Source organism: Narcine bancroftii, chromosome 5, assembly GCF_036971445.1.
Source record: "Narcine bancroftii isolate sNarBan1 chromosome 5, sNarBan1.hap1, whole genome shotgun sequence".
NCBI classification, from domain to species: Eukaryota; Metazoa; Chordata; class Chondrichthyes; order Torpediniformes; family Narcinidae; genus Narcine; species Narcine bancroftii.
In genome coordinates, this window is record NC_091473.1 from 242,357,788 (window position 1) to 242,374,867 (window position 17,080).

The following is a 17,080-nucleotide window of genomic DNA, read 5'->3' on the forward strand; positions in this document are numbered from 1 at the left end:
TGCCACTCTTATTAATTGACTAAACAATTAAATAAACTTGACATAACAGGGTATTTGCAAAATGTAAATCTCAAAATTCTCTGGATACCGTCGTTGAAGTCAAAACACACAAGGCTGGAGAAGCTCAACGGGTCAAAGAGTGTCCTTTATGTAGCAAAGGTAAAGGCCCATAACTGATGTTTTGGACGAGCCCTTCATCAAAGTATGAGAAAGTGCCGGCAATGTCCGAACAAAAGAGTGAGGGGGGGGGGAGGGTAGGGGGGTGGCAAAGGTAGGAGATGGTAGGTGGAGAAATGAGGGAGGGGACAGCAGCAAGGAGGGAGAGGAGGGATGGCTGGGAGGATAGATGAACTTGACAGTCAAGAAAAGGGGAAGGGGGAAAAGAAAAGGCAACCAGGTATATGTTAATGCCATTGAGCTGGATGGTGCCCAGATGGAAAAATTGTAGGTGGTCGGGGTGGGATAGTACACAAGGCCATGGGCAGACATGTGACCATAGGAGCGTGACTTGGAATTGAAATAGTTGGCCACTGGCAAGTTGCTGTGGTTGCCAACAGAGTGGAGGTGCTGAGCGAAGCGATCTCCCAGTCTGCGATTGGGCTCTTCAGTGTAGAGAGTGCCATCCGATAAATAAGTAATATGGATGTACAAATGAAGTGTTGCTGTGGACTGTGGTGAAGAGGAGGTGTGGGCACAAGTGTTACACCTCCTGCGGGCACAGTAGAATTTGCCGGGGGTGCGATGGGTGGGGAGGGATGAGTGCGTGAGGGAATTGTAGAGGGTGCAGTCCCTGTGGAAGGCTGAGAGGGGAGGAGAAGGAAAAATGTGTCTAGCAGTGGGATCCTGTACTAAGAGCCAGAAATTCCAGCAGATAATGTGCTGAATGCGGAGGCTAGTGGGGTGGTAGGTGAGAATGAGGGGGATTCCACGTTTGTTGCATATGAGGGCAGAGGGGGCCAGGATAGATGAGTGGGAAATGGAGGAGATGCATGTGAGGGCTGAGTTGATATTGGTGGAGGGGAAGCCACATTTGTGGAAGAAGGCAGACATTTCAGAAGCTACTTAGTCAATCAGAAAAATCATGTGTTGTTTGTCGATGTGTAAATACTCCTCCTGGATAACAGCACATGGCAGATTTGCCATTGGACAGAGTCTCTCCTGATGAGCCCCCATTGGAGTTGATTATTTTGGACCCTTTGGAAAGTGCGGAAAGAGTGTCATGAAATGCTATGGTGTTATTTTCACATTTAACCACAAGAGCAATTCACATCGAAGTACTATGTTTGATTTTTTTTGTTTATGATGGTAATTATTATTTTTTAAACATAATATTTAGGGGCCGGTATTGTACAGGTTAAAATGTATTTCATGCTCGCAAGCAGTCTGTTTGTGACTTTTTGTTACAACATTTTTTATGCTTTAGGACAACTAGTTTTGTCTCTGCTCACCAGGTGATAAGGGTTAGTTTAATTTCTTTGGTTCTGTGAAATGGAGGATGCAGAGAATGTTCTGATATTTTCTATTGAATGTCTAATACTGTTAAATGGCTTGTTACAAAAGTTTAGCAACTTTTAATAATATTAATAATGTTTAATATAGTTTAATAAACTTTGGAAAGTTCAACTTAACTTTAACACAAATTTATTTGAATGAGTCATAAAACAAGATTGTTTTATCTTCCAAGTGACTATAAAGAAATGTAGTCGCTACAACACCAGAGTGCTGGAGAAACTCAGTAGGTCACACAGTGCCCCAAAGTAATCAAAGATATATAACCAATGTTTTGGGACTGAGCTTTTCATCAAGGCATGAGTAAAAAGCAGGCAAATGCTTGAATGAAAAGGTGGGGGGAGGAGTGAAGAAGGGACAGGAGGAGGAGCACAGGCCAACAGGTCATAGTGGGTTTGGGTGGGAGGACAGAAGAGAAAAAAATGCTGAAAAATGATAGGGTAAGGGATAGCTTTCTAAATGGGGAGGAAATGAGGTGGGGAGCCAGAGGCATAGGGAAAGAAAGATAAGGGGGCCTATCAGAAAGCAGAGAAGTCAATGTTAATGCTATTAAGATGGAGAGGGCCCAGATGGCATGATAGATGCTGTTCCTCCAATTTTTGGGTGACCTCAGTTTGGCAGTGCATAAGGCCATAGACAACATATCAGTGTGGGAATGGGGTATGGAAGTGAAATGCTTGGAGGTCCTTAAACTGCAGCAGAGAGAGCAAAGATGCTCGATGAAATGATCTCCAAATCTGTATTCAGTCTCTCCAGTATAAGGAAGGCCTCAACAGGAACATCAGCCAGTCCTCAAGGAGCAGATGTACACAGCTCTCTAACGAACAATGCATTTGGAATCTCTTCCTTTTTAAAATATTTTTATGGAGTTTAACATATAGGCATAATACAGAATTGACAATTACATAATAATTAATTTGTGTACAAGTAAGCATGCACCCAAAAAAAGCCAATGAGAAAAAAGTAGATAAAACATCAATAATTGCTTAGAATACCTCAAAAACATTTAATTGAATCTATGCAACCATGTTAAACCCATTTGTTGAAATAACACAAAGGAAAAAAAAAAGAAAAAAACTAAAAACTCAATCTATCCCCTCCCTCCAATCAAGGTTACCTTATAAATAATTTTAAAAATCAATAATCTGGAACCCCTGGTAACCCTGGAGAACAAACAGTAAACAACTGGAACGTACAATAATTGTTAATTCTTTGAATTATAAAACAATTTGAAGAATGGGCCCCAAAATTTCACAAATTGAAACTTTCTATCTTTATTATATCTATATTTTCTAAACTTAAATAGGACATTACATCATATTACCAATGTATATGACAAGGGGATGAATCATCTTTCCATTTAAATAAAATTGCTCATCTCTCTAAGAGGAGGTGCTACCAAATTATTTAATGAAGCAAGCTTCTTCTGCTAGGGAGGTGTTCCCAGACTACTCCGCCTGACAATGAAAAATTGCCTTAATGTTTCTTTTTGCCTTTTTTTTCCCCCTGATTCTAGTTGGGAACATAAGCAGCAGCTCAGTTTACTGCCTAGCCCTTTATTGGGGCAGTTACAGATAGTGTCTACTTCAAGAATTCACTTCCTTCTCCTTGGAAGGAAAACAGCAGCCATTGCATACATTGGGGGGTTGTTCACTGACAGTGCATGAACCCTGTAATGGCCCAAGGGATTAACGACTCCTTTATCTCCTTGAGGGTTCCAAATGAACTTAATCAAAATCTAGAAGGAATTTAATTTCCTTAAGACTGAATTTGTGTGCAACCAGAAAGAAAGATGCATTTGATGAATATATACTACCCTTTGATGTTAAATTAACTCATTCATTTTATAATTACCTGAATTTCTGACTGGCTTCCTTCTGATAGCTTGACTTTTGGCACATCATTCCTTTCCTTCTTGTCTTAATGTAACTGCAAAGGAATAGTGAAAGCAGAATCAAGCCGAGACAATCTACTTCCTCAAGTTGGACACTTGATCCCTCTTTTGCCAACATTCTGGCTTATATTTAAATATCACCAAATCCGAAATTGTTAAATATCTTTTTGAATATTACAGTTGAGGGTATTGTTGAGGCTGGTTTAGAGAGAAAAACACTCATGTTGTCAAATTAACACATGCTCTAAGTTGGAAAGTCAATACCAAATTTGATGAAAATTAATGTTGCACAAAGATTGACATTGCAATTGCATAATCACCAAACATTGCACGACCTAACTCATCAAGGGGTGCATAAAGATGTATACTCGGGAACTGGCAACTTTGAGTTGAAACTGCAGTCTTTGAGAAAAGGTCTTCATCCACCCTACTGAAATTGCCATTCATTAAAAATGACCAGCTGTATCTCATGAGATTGAACTTCACAGAGCAATTTTAAAAAAAATATTCTACGACAGCTGGAACACATGAAGCATTCAGACATCTCCAGTCTGCAGAATGATTGGAAATCACCAGTAATATGTTTATTTTCAACAGGCCCCAATGAATAGAGTCTTTGTCTAACTGCTGTTAATTAGAAACCCAGCACTTGTTCTGTTTTTAGGGAAGTAAAATTCTATCCATAGCTTTGCACTTTTAGATTATTTCACTATTCTCTAAGCTAAGCAAAAGGTCAACAAACACAAAGGTTAGAATAATTTCAAATGTGAAACGGCAATTAGTTCATACCTGGGGAAGAACTCGATTCAATGATCATGAGGTCATTGGGTAGTTAAGGATTTGAGATGGTGGGGTAAACTCTGCTTTCAAATGCTGAGGATGAAAGGAGAGTCAACAGGACAACAGCATATCAACAAAATAGCAAATTAAAAAGCGATGACAGATAAGGTTCGAAATCAAAGAGGAAAGAATTACAAGTCAGGGAATGAATATTTAAAAAATGTCCTTAGGATTCATTGAAAACTGAGTGATTGAGACATGTAGACCAACCAGTGTTGATCTCAAGTTCAGGTTTATCATCCAATTGTACAAGTACAATCTGGCAAAACAGCGTTCTCTGGTCCTTGGTGCAAGACCCTGCAAACACACGTAGAGACAAATGATACATATGCACAGTACTTGCATACAAATATTAAAATAAATAACTATTATTGCTCAATGAATATTTAAGTCACGGAGGATTTGAATGAGCAGTTCATCTGCCATTGGGAAGAAGCTGTTCCTCAGTCTGGTAATGCTGGCTCTTATACATCTGTATGTCTTTCTCAATGGGAAGAGCTAGAAGATGCTGCGCACAGGGTGGAAGGAGTCCACAATGATTTTTTGCCTCTTTCAACTGTGATCCCAGTAGATTATGTCGATGGGGGGTGAGGGAGACCCCAGTGATTCTCTTTGCCCCTCTTATGGTCTTGTGGATTCACCTCCGATCTGATGCTCTTCCACAAATGTATCACACTGTGATGCAGCCGGCCAGATCACTCTTGATACAGATTCTGTAGAAAGTTCAACTGTTCATTACAGAATATGCACCGAGGAAAAGGGGCTTCACCAAGGTTCTCCCTCCAGATTATTATCCAGACAACTTGGATGCAAATACACACGCGAAGACTCCAAATAAAGACAAATACTTTAGATGAATCATGGAGTTGTTATGGTTGGTTAATATCCAACAGGAAGAATTATTAAACTGGTAAGTTGAGGGGAATAATGATTAACAGGGGCAAATAATAAAATAAAATAAACATTGGTTAATTTGCCTATCATGTAACACCTGACTACGACTGTTTCTGGGCTTGATTATATTGTTCTATGTGCATAATCCCTCCCATGTAACTTAACTGAGTTTATGCAAACATCTATAACATTGAATGCTGCAGTTAAAAATGACTGCAAAGGCACTGGAAAAGAATCCATCATTCCAATGAAGAATTGAAAATAGAATGCTGGTTGCTGACAGCTGCTGGTGCACTGAGTAACAGGGCTTTACATCAAATCGCGCCCATCCAAATCATCAACCAGGTGTCTTGTTGCACATTCAAGGCCAAATATATGTCAGATCTACCAATGGACAATTGACTCACATTTCCATTCCCATTGATGATAAATGGTTTGAAAACCTATTTCCTATTCATTCCACCCATCTCCCATAACAGCAAAAGTTTTCCCTGTTTCTTTCAGTGAAGACCAGCATTTCCCATTATTTAAATTGCATCAATTACTGTTGTGTAAGCTATAGCTCAGTGGATACAACAATGGTGCAAAGACAAAAAGGATATGGACAGACAGCATGGTATCAGGCCATTTTGGCCCATGAGCCCATGTCACCCAATTAACCTATAACCCTCCTGGGACATTTCAAACAGTGGGAAGAAACTGGAGCTCCCAGAGGAAACCCATGCAGGCACAGGGGAGAACGTACAAAGTCCTTACAAAGAGCATGAGATTCGATCCCCAGTTCCAATCTCTGGCATTGTAGCAGCGTTGCTCTAACCCTACACTAATCGTTCCATGCTAGATTTGAATCTTACTTTAGACATTTAATCCTGATAGGACCTGCGTAAGAGTGGGGGGTGGGCGATGATAATTTCCTGAAGTATGGGGACACCAATAACCCTGAGCGTAAAGCCCCGCAAAAGGAAGTGGACACACCCCACGACATCACAGGCAAAACCCTCCCCATCATTGAGAACATCTACAGGGAGAGCAGAAGCAATCATCAAGGATCCACACCTTGTTCTGTTCTTCCTGCTACCATTAGGAAAGAGGTATAGGTGCCAAAAGACTCATACCACCCGATTTAGGAACAGCTGCCACCCCTCCACCATCAGACTCCTTAACAACAAATTCAATTAGGGGCTCGTTTAAGGACCCTTACGTTTGCAACTTATTGATTTTTAAAAATCTGTATTGCATAGTCATTTTGTGTTTAGATGTGTACATGTGTGCAGTTTTTTTTTGCAGTACCAATAAGTGGCAATTCTACCTCACCAGCAGGAAAAATAATCTCAAGGTTATATGTGATGTCATGTACATACTCTGACAATAAATATTGAACTTTTTTGAACTTTGAAGGGGAATAACTCTGGGAGCATTAAAAACCAAAGGGCCAACATTGATGGATGTTGCTGTGTTATGGGTCGGAACAGAATTTTGCTGGGGCCATACTCCTTTCACTTGTCTTTGAAACAGACAGTCTAATCGACAAAATGGCTGTTGGAGAGTAAATTCAAACTAACGCATTGTCCTGAAAATTGTTTTGGGAACGGAATATTACGATATGCTCATGGTTTCATCAGTGTGTAACAGCAGTCAGAGCCAGGTAAAATTTTAACATATTTTAATGACTGGACGCAGACTGAGAGATTGCTTCATTGACCATCTCAGCTCTGTCTGCCGCCATATCATGGATCTCCCAATGGTCAACCATTTCAATTCCCCATCCCATTCCCTTGCTGACATGTCTGTCCATGGCCTCATGCACTGCTAGACTGAGAGACCACTTACGAATTGGAGGAACAACACCTCATCTCCTATCTGGGCACTCACCAACCGGATGGCATTAACATCGACTTCTTCAATTTCCATAAAACCCAACTCCTTCTTCTTCCCCGAGCTCTCTCTCTCTCTCTCTCTCTCTCTCTCTCTCTCTCTCTCTCTCCCTCTGTCTCTCTCTCTCTCTCTCTCTCTCTCTCCTCTCCTCTCTCTCTCTCTCTCTCTCTCTTTCTCTCTCTCTCTCTCTCCTCTCCTCTCTCTCTCTCTCTCTCTCTCCCTTTTTCCTTCCATCTCCTTTCACTGAACAAGAATCAATTCTCATCCTTCCTCTTTCATATCCAAATAAAAATTTTTGTTGATCTAGACTCCTCCCCCTGCCATTCTTCAATCTTTATTTATTCTGATGCCTTCCTGTTCTTTGCCCGAAGAAGGGTTCAGGCCGAAATGTTGGTAATATGTAGGCTGCGAGACCGGCTAACTTTCTCCAGCATTTCTGTGTGTGTTTTACTACAATCACAGCATCTACAGAGTTTCATATTTCACAAGGTTTTAACATGTACCTTGTGCCTCAGTGGCCAGTCAGAATGTTCACATAAATGTGGTTGAAAAGTTTGGTCAGTTACATGATGGTCGTAAAGGTGGTTTAGCTTAGTCTTTTCTCGTAGTTCCTCAAAGTTGACCAGTGACGTGTTGGTTTTTTGTCCAAGAGAATATGGAAGTACTGACTCAATGTTGTGGTTAGAGCTTTAACAAATAATCTCTTGACTGGCAGATTTGCCTGGCACCTGAGGCATATTTACAAAGGAGATCTTCTGAAGCACAATGTGAAAGAAGAAGAGGAGTGTTTTCCTTGATCTTCTTACTGATTTGGATTCTTCAAGTGCATGGCACACAAGGTCAGTCAGTCTCATAATCAAATCACATCATGAAAGTGAATTCATTCAAAAACATCTGCCTCAATGTTGAGTGCTGCTTCTTTGTCTCTGCAAGTTTTTGAATCACATCCTTCCTCTCTTGGAAATTCCTTTCTCTTTCAATCCCAATACCCTTAAGGATTTCTGCCTAAGTGCATCCATTGCATGATCACTCTCCTACCCTTCGATAACCAGTTCAAGGCCCGTTCCTTCGACGTGGTCTTCAGTTATCATCCGGTCTCACACTGCCAGGCTCGATGCATGATATATTTTAGAACTCTGTAATGCATTTCAGGAGCTTTTTAAATGTGTTTGTGTAATGGTGAACAGAGTTCAATGAGATAGTCTGTTCCTAAACTAGATAGCTGCTTCATGCTGATCAAATTAATCGGAAACAGTTCTAAATCCCGACATCTCGGGATATAACTTCACAAAGTAATGGCTTAGAAGTTTGATTATGAGACTGACTGACCTTGTGTGCCATGCACTTGAAATTCAAGCACACACCTCATTATAATAATGGCAGTGATCAGACAGCACCAAGAACAATGTTTTGTGCATTAGAGCACATTTGTGAAAAATGTTATTCGAAATTCCTGGCACAGCTTAAGTCAACTGGTGCTAATTGAAATGATCCCTGCACAGCATATCAGAGGTACACTCACTGCCTATAACTGCTGGAACTATTGAAAAGTTTTAGGGGAGTGAACATCTTGATTCTTGGATATTCTGCTACAGTTTTGAAGGACAACTTTGGGTCCCCTTGCATGAGGAAAGAATAGAAAGGAAAAGAGATATCTCTCCACATGGAAAGGGTGTAGGCACATCAATAACACTGAACAATGGAGATTTTTCTTTCTGAATACCTTTGAGTGTATTTTATGGATTTTTCTTATCATATACCATTATTTTAGATAATGTCTCCTTGTATATTGCCCACAAAGCAAGATGTTTTGGTCAGTCCAAACATGCCTGGGTATGTACTCAGTGCGGGTGCTATGCAAATGTTGTCTTATGCCTGGTCATGCTTATTCAGGATAGATGCAGACAGGCTATAAAGCAATTCACATATACAGATGCTGAGCCTGACATTGATGTAGGAATGCACGTTTTAAAAAAAATATTTTTATTTATAAATTTAGAATCACAAACAATTTATACATGATTAAAATACACATGAATACAAGTGCATGTGGCATATTAAAAAAAAAAGAAAGATACCCCCCCCATATATATCACTCTTTCCACACAACAAAAAAAAGAGAGAAAATAAAAAAAGGGGACAAGCAGGGGTGCCTATTACGTTAAAGTTTCCTACAGTATATTGAGACCTTAAGGAGAAAGGAAAAGTCAGAGCTTCATGTAAATAAGGGTTCCATATCTTCCAAAACATATAATATTTTCTCTTAAATTATAATTAATTTTCTCAAGTGGTATATAACACCAAAATTCTGCATGCCATCCTCCAGAAATCAATTTTAATGCCATCCGGTTTCAGAGCGCCTGGAAGGAATTTTTAGGTGTTGCTCCTCCAATTTACAGGTGGTCTTGGCTTGACCATATGAGTCAATTGACATGGACAGCACAAGGACATGTCAGCCTAGGAGCAGGGTGAAGAACTGAAATGGTTGGCCTGTACTTAATTTTTAAATCTGTGGGCAATAATGAAGGGACCTATGGTGAATCCCAACATGATCTCCCAGGAGTCATGCCATGTGCAACAGCTTCAAAGATATCAAAAGCTTCTGGAGTTAGACCGAGCTCAATCTGTGGACAGTGGAAGAATGAAACCCCTGCAGCTTCCAATATAATGTTCATCAAGAACTGGAGAAAATCTGAAAGAATTATTAAACTAGGATAGCAACGAGTCATGGTGACAATATCCTTGGTAAAAAAAAATAATATTACCGAGTTACAGTGGATATTTTTTCTTACTTTATGTTCTATAATGCTGATATATCAAGCGAACAAACAGAAATTGTAGACATGCTTGCGCTGAAGGATAACTCACTCTGACAGATATTTAGAATGGATGAACCTGACTACAAGGTATTCAGGAACAATGACATATCTGCTGTTTAAAATAATGATTCTCTGCTTGTAACATATCACTCACAGAAAATATTTCTGGTGATCTCCCTTCTCTAAGTGACAGAGATTGTCCTTTGGGCTTGAAGAAAGAGCAGCTCTGTGAATAGAAGAGTCCCTAGCTATGTATTTCAATTCAACCTCAATCTTTTCTACACCTTAAGTGAGCCCATCTCTCCACCTTGCCTAAGGCATGCAAAGTTCTCTCCCTCCTACTAAGTCAGAAGCAACGGGATGCAGTTAGGCTATAGATTGGCATGACTTTTGGTTAAACATCGTACCCTCAAGCTAATCTTTCAGAATGCCAGCAAAACAGTGAATGTGTTTGCTACATAATTTTAAAAAATGAATGGATGGATACTGGGCTACAGTCCAAATGATCACCTCACTAAAGGAAGGATGTGAAAGCTATGGAGAGGGTGCAGAGGAGATTTAGCAGGATGTTGCCAGGATTGGAAAATAAATCTTGTGAGGCAAGCCTAGCAGAGCTAGGACTTTTCTCTTTGGAGAAGGTTGAGAGGTGACAATAGAGATTCTGAGAGACATAGATAAGGTAAACAGCCAGTGTCTTTTTTTTCCCAGGGTGGGAGTAGAAAACACCAAAGGACATCTGTACAAATTGAAGGGTGGAAAGTTTAGATGAGACATTAGTGGTAATATTATTTTATATAAAGAGTTGTGGGTGCCTAGGTGTGGTGGTGGAGGCTGGGGCATTTAAGAGACTCCTAGAGAGGGAAAACCCAACACCCAACCCCAACCAACCAATTTTCCCCTGCAACCGCTGCAACCGTGTCTGCCTGTCCCGCATCGGACTTGTCAGCCACAAACGAGCCTGCAGCTAACATGGACATTTACCCCCTCCATAAATCTTCGTCCGCGAAGCCAAGCCAAAGAGAAGAGAGAAGAGAGAGGCACATGGATGAAACAAAATGAGGTTTCTGAGGTAGGGAGGGTTTATTAATTTTATTAGGTATATATTGATTAGCATAACATTGAAAGTTGAAGGACCTATACTGGCTGTAGTGTTCTATGATCTACGTTCTATGATGGTAAATAGGATTAATGTAGTTAAGTACTTGATGGTCAACATGCACATGGTGGGTTGAAGGGTCTGTCTCTGTGCTTGCATGATTATGATGCTTAAACTCTATAATTCTTTCAAGGAGCTGGGCTTAGCATTGTGGGCTTAGTATCTCCCACGCCATCCCCTCCCCTCCCCCCCTCATTTTCTATTGCCTGAGATGTCTGATGACCCACGATGGGTCTGTTGGGAAGTTGTAGCAGTGAGACACCAATGGATGTTGTCCCTCCACTCGAGATTTTGCTTGTTCCAATGGCCCCAAACTTACTGAGTGGTGTGAGTTTAACCCAATTCTCCCATCCCAGGTTTGGCTGAAGAGGTCAGGAGCAACTTGCCAGGTTGGGTTCAATATGAGGGAAGCTGAATCCAGGTATTTTGTGGGCGGAAGTCTGGCACTTGCTGCTGGGATTGAAATGGGGAGAAAATAACACCAGGTGTTCCAGTGGTGGAGGACAAACCAGCCATGCTAGCAGTGAGAGGGACTGGAGGAGAGATCCGTGATGGAGATGATTAGGGAGATTGGAGGAGAGCGCAGTATTTGGGAGATGAGAGAAGAGAAACTAGAAGAAAAATCAATGGCGTTGGGTAATGGAAATCATTGGAGATATCAAATATAATAGGGGTGAGGGGAATCACAGTTGTGATCACACAGACATGGGAAAATCCAAGATATGGGAAAATGGCAGTGCTGCCAGAGCTGCTTTAGCTGTAACGGCAGCGCTACTGCTGGTGCGTGCCCACAGAGACTCAGCACTCCCACAGGTTCCAACAGTCCAGTCTGACAGCTGATAGCTCTGTACAGGTTTTAAATGGCCTGTTGACGGAGCCGGTGGCGCCTCTATTTAAAAATTCTGCAAGGGCAGGGTCTGCACCCAAGATGGTGGCGCCTATGATCGACAGCAGCCACGAGCAGTTTCAAGCTCCGGGGAAAGAGAGGACTGGAGCATGGCACCAGAAAACAGGGAGAACAATCTCCGTGTGAGAAGGAGCAACAGAGACGATGACCCATGGGATGGTGATCGTGATGGCAGACCGATGAAGAATTCTGCAGCTGAAGAACACCCAGGCATCAGGCTCTTGGCACTGCAAAGCAAGTGCAGGCAGCTGGCAACTACGGTCGAGGGATTCGTACTAGGCACCGGACTTCTGAAGAATGGCTGAAGGGGTACCAGGTATTTAAACCGGGATACAAAAGGTTGCCGAGGACGCTAAAGGTTTCCTGATCATCTTGCAGGTTTGGATCTGGACCTCGGGTTGCTGATGGTTTGTAATGGATTCCCTGTGACTATGGCAGTGCGGGAGGTGAATCCACGGGCACCCGGTGACAATGAGGGGATTCGATTTTGCTTCTGTTTCTCTGACAGTAAATAAGGGTAATTTCTGCCAATGACGAATCTGCTTGATGACAGTAAATTCTGTGTAATATTGCACTGTTTTCATTACATGACAATGAAAGAATCTTGAATCTTGAGATCAATTTTGGGCATCAGAGGAGAGTTTGCAGTGGAAGTGATGAGGGTAACTTTTGTGGGGGGGGAGGGAGAGACCTAAAGCATGAGGGGAATTGGAGAGAAGATGTAGCCTGATAATGAGGGATTGGGATAATGTGTGGGAGCTACAGGATAGCTTGTACTGCAGATGTGCTACCAAACAATGCTGTTCTATGAGATTCCTGCATCAAATGTCCCCAGGACAATGTGGTCCGTGTTGCCTTGTAATGCATGAGAAATTTCATCTTTCCATGCACCCCTGATGTGGAAATCTATCAAGGGTACAGAGTGATTCATGTCAAGAAGAACCTTCAGAATGCCAGAATTAAAAAAATATGAGATTCAATCTAACTGCCATAATGAAAGCAACATTGGAGAATTGTACATGTAATTCTACATCTGCAGTTGAAATGAGCCTGAACAAGCAACAAACTAGTAGATCCTAGTGGGCCAGAATTTTTTTGCAGTTTTGGACTTGTCCCTAATGTGTTTAGTATTAATCAACAGCCCACATAAATCAGACGCTGCAGGGGAGGATCATTCTGAACTATTGGGGCCCTTCTGTGTAAAAGCAGGGACTTGTTGGTTGCAGCTGTGGCATTTGTTTCTCACTATGGCTGGGTTGTGTGAGCATTCACCTGCTGCTGTGTTCTTTCTTTTTAAAAATATTTTTAATTGAGTTTAATTTAAAAAACACGCATATTAATCTAATACATAAACTGGAAATCAAGAAAAGACAGATAATTTGTACATTTCCAATAAAACCTTGATCATACATAGTACAAATGGTCTGCACCCTTCCCAATCAAACGCATTATATCAAAATATTAAAAAAGAAAACAAAGAAGGAAAAAGACACTCCCCCCAATCATCAAACCCCTTCCTCTAAACAAGCCAAAGTTGCACATCTAATATAAATAGGAAACAAAGAGCGACATTCAGAAACCAGACTGCACTGTTCAGGAGGATCCAAGCACCCTAATTTTTTATATTATGGTAATACTCCATAAACGGGCCCCATGTCTTATAAAAGTTCATCGTTACATCTTTAACATTATGTCTGATATTTTTTAAACTTAGGAAGGACAAGACCTTCAGTAACCATTGAGTATGAATAGGTGGAGTGCTATCTTTCCATTTTAAAGTCAAATTAGAACCATGCCCCTTAATTGCTCTGTTTGGTTTTCTCAAGAAGAAGAAATATTGCTGACTTCATTTCAGAAGCGAATTTTAGCTTTTACCTCATCGAGAACTTATGTGTTCTAATAGTTGTTTTTTTTACAAACTAATAAAGCATTTCTCCTGTGACAGGCAGTAGCACTTTTAACTGTTTAAAAAAATGCAGGACACATCTTGCTCTAGCATCTCATTTGAAAGATAGCAAGCCATTGCAATGCACTCTCAGTGTTGAGTCTTCAGGAATTATAATGGGACAGTGGTGCTCAGGTAAAAATCACCCACGATCTCATTGAATGGTACAGTAGAAATTAGGGGCAAAATAGTCCCATCTTTCTTATATTCTCATCTTTCTCTAATAGCACAGTGGTGCCCTTCTGATGGAGTGGCATTCCCTCAGCACTGCTCACACCACACAACACACCTCACAACATTGTCTCTCCAGTAGTGCACCACCTCTCCTGCAATAGTCCCAAAACACCATCCTCTTCTTGGAGAGGCAGCATGAAGCATTTGCTCTGGTTTGCGGAATAACATTCCATGCCAGCATGGTGGTTGCCTACACTTTCAAAGCAACTGATATTTTCCTTTAGCAAAATGTAATTCAATTGACAGAATGATCTAACAAATAATTCTATTGTGGCTGCAGCTACAGAATTCTTGCTTTTGAGACTTACCTCTATGCTTTCAATTCCAGTTTACAGTACACTGTCTGAACACATTGTCCTATTTCTCTCAGCTTCCCAATCTCCAGCATTTAGTTTTTCAACATATTCTCTCTCATACCCTCTACCCTGGCCCCCTTTTAGGTACTAAAATTAGACTATTATTAGGCTCTAAATATGAAATCTGTAAATCAAACACTTTTTTATACAACCTCGGAAAAAATAGTTTTGCAGAAAATACATCATTTTTTACAATTAGCCAGAGAAAAAAAGAAATTCACATTTGAACCCTTGGAAAATAAAAAAATGTACATGCTATACAGTATATGTATTATTAAATGTTGCAGGCATGCTAATTTATAACCTGTCATCAGAATTCTAAAAGATTCCCTTATGGGCTGCTTTGACTAGTGAATGCAAGTGGATTGTATATAAATGAGAAGAAAGGGAAAACAGTTGGGTTCAGTTATTTTGGCTGATAGACTGGTGTGTTCCTCACTTGATATCCATGGATTTATTTCTATTAGAGCTCCCTGATGCCACATTTGGTCATCCCAACCCTGGAATTCAGGTTCCTGGTCCATGTTTGGACCAGACTCAGAAAACATAAATTGAGTGTCAGCAGATTCAAGTCTCTTTCCTTGTTCCATCATCTTTCCAGTACCCAACCGAAAGCCATTCAATTCCATCATCTTCTCCGTATCCCATTTTCTATCCCATAAAGGGACCTTTCCTCCTCTCATCATATCCCAAACCTTGCATTTTAATCACTATTCTTTCCCCCACCTTGCCAGTATCCCAAACCATATCAAATTTTACCCCTAATCCAATCCTTGTTTTCTCCCTAATCTAATTCACCCACCCCATCGCCACTCCAAACTGCTCTGACCCTATTGCAATACTCTCTATCCTCTCTCCACTCTCTTTGTACCCTCCCCTGATCATTTCTGAATTCCTATCCCAGTTATGAGAGATTTCAAATTTCAGATTTATTGTCAGAGTACATACATGGCATCACTTACAACCCTGAGATTCTTTTTTCTGCAGGTGAGAGATAAGCACATTGAATGACTCAAAGACTTGTAGACTCAAACCAAGGCCAGTCCAGACTGACCTGGGTCTGTTTAGGTGCAGCACCTTATGACCTGGCCAGTAGATGTGGCTACAGCTCTCAGCCAATTATTAGCACTATATACAAATATATACAGAGGTGATAGGACCCTATACTATCACAATCTCTTTATCCTAAACCCTCTGCCCTGCCCCTGTACTAACACTCATCTTGTCACCATTCCAACCAATCCCACCACTGTGTCCTATTCCTTTCCAAATTTGTCTCGGATTCTCAATCCTAGACTATGTGGTCTTTGTTGAACTTATTTCATATCTTCTCCTTACTCCTACTCTGGACTCTGTTCATGACCTGACTTTGTCATCTTGTCTCTATCTAAAGTTTCCCATTCATCACATTTAAATCCCTTATGTCTCCATCCTACTACAGGGCCTTTCCTTGTCTCTCCATCAGCACCCTTTTTAAGACCTCTGCCTTGGATCTTAAACGTACCCTGAGGCCCTTCCAAAATCCCCAGCTCTATCTTAACCTCCTTTCCTTGCCTCTCCATCAGCACCCTTTTTAAGACCTCTGCCTTGGATCTTAAACGTACCCTGAGGCCCTTCCAAAATCCCCAGCTCTATCTTAACCTTCTTTCCTTGTCTCTCCATCAGCACCCTTTTTAAGACCTCTGCCTTGGATCTTAAACATACCCTGAGGCCCTTCCAAAATCCCCAGCTCTATCTTAACCTATACATCTGCATGGCAATGTCTCATTCTCCAATCCAATCAAGATCTACTCCATGTTTCAGTAACTCTGCTATCCTGGCACATCTTGAAAGGCTGTGTTCTTGAGTCAATGCCAAAGTCTTAGCACTCTTGATTTTATTTTAAATATATCACTTTTAGACCAATTGAGGAATTAAAACATTTTTCTAGTTGATCAGCCTGCAAACAATGCAAGAAAATTTGAACCATTTTTAAACACTCTTAGCCTTAACTCAAAATCACATATACAATTGTACTGTCTTATTTTTTTTAAGGTGGAGGGAGGTTGTTTTTGGACATCAATCCAGGATCCAGGCAAATTACAAATAGTTAGTCTCTCTTGGCAATTACCTGGCCTTCTGTTAGGAAATCTGAACATTTCTGCTGACTCCACAGCCCAGAATCTTGGAGTTAAGCCTAGCCAATTTACTAGTAATCTGTGACATGGAGCCATTGTTTACTTAAATACCTGTAAAAGCAGTTTGACTTTCCCTCAACAAAAGGCTTGTCAGCAGAATAAGGGCTGCCAGATTATGATCATATTTTCCTGTTCATTCTACATTCTTTCCCCTTCATACTTCCTGTCAAAAGGCTAATCGGAAATATATTGGGTGAGGCACAGTCATGGCACTCACTACTAGCAGTTCTCTCCAAATTTTTAATTGCCTCTTAAAAACCTTTGGCCTTCACCTTCCTTTGGATTTTATTTAGCTCCAATCCTCAAATTTCCACCCCCAATTTATTATTAAATATTTCCACACCTCCCTTGATATTGTATTACAGTCCTCCAGTACCTGATCAACTGTATTCCTCCAATTCTGGTCTTTTTCATGTCTCTAATTCTCTTCATTAACCTGAGCATACGTTTCCCAAATGCTCTAACTTTCGTGCC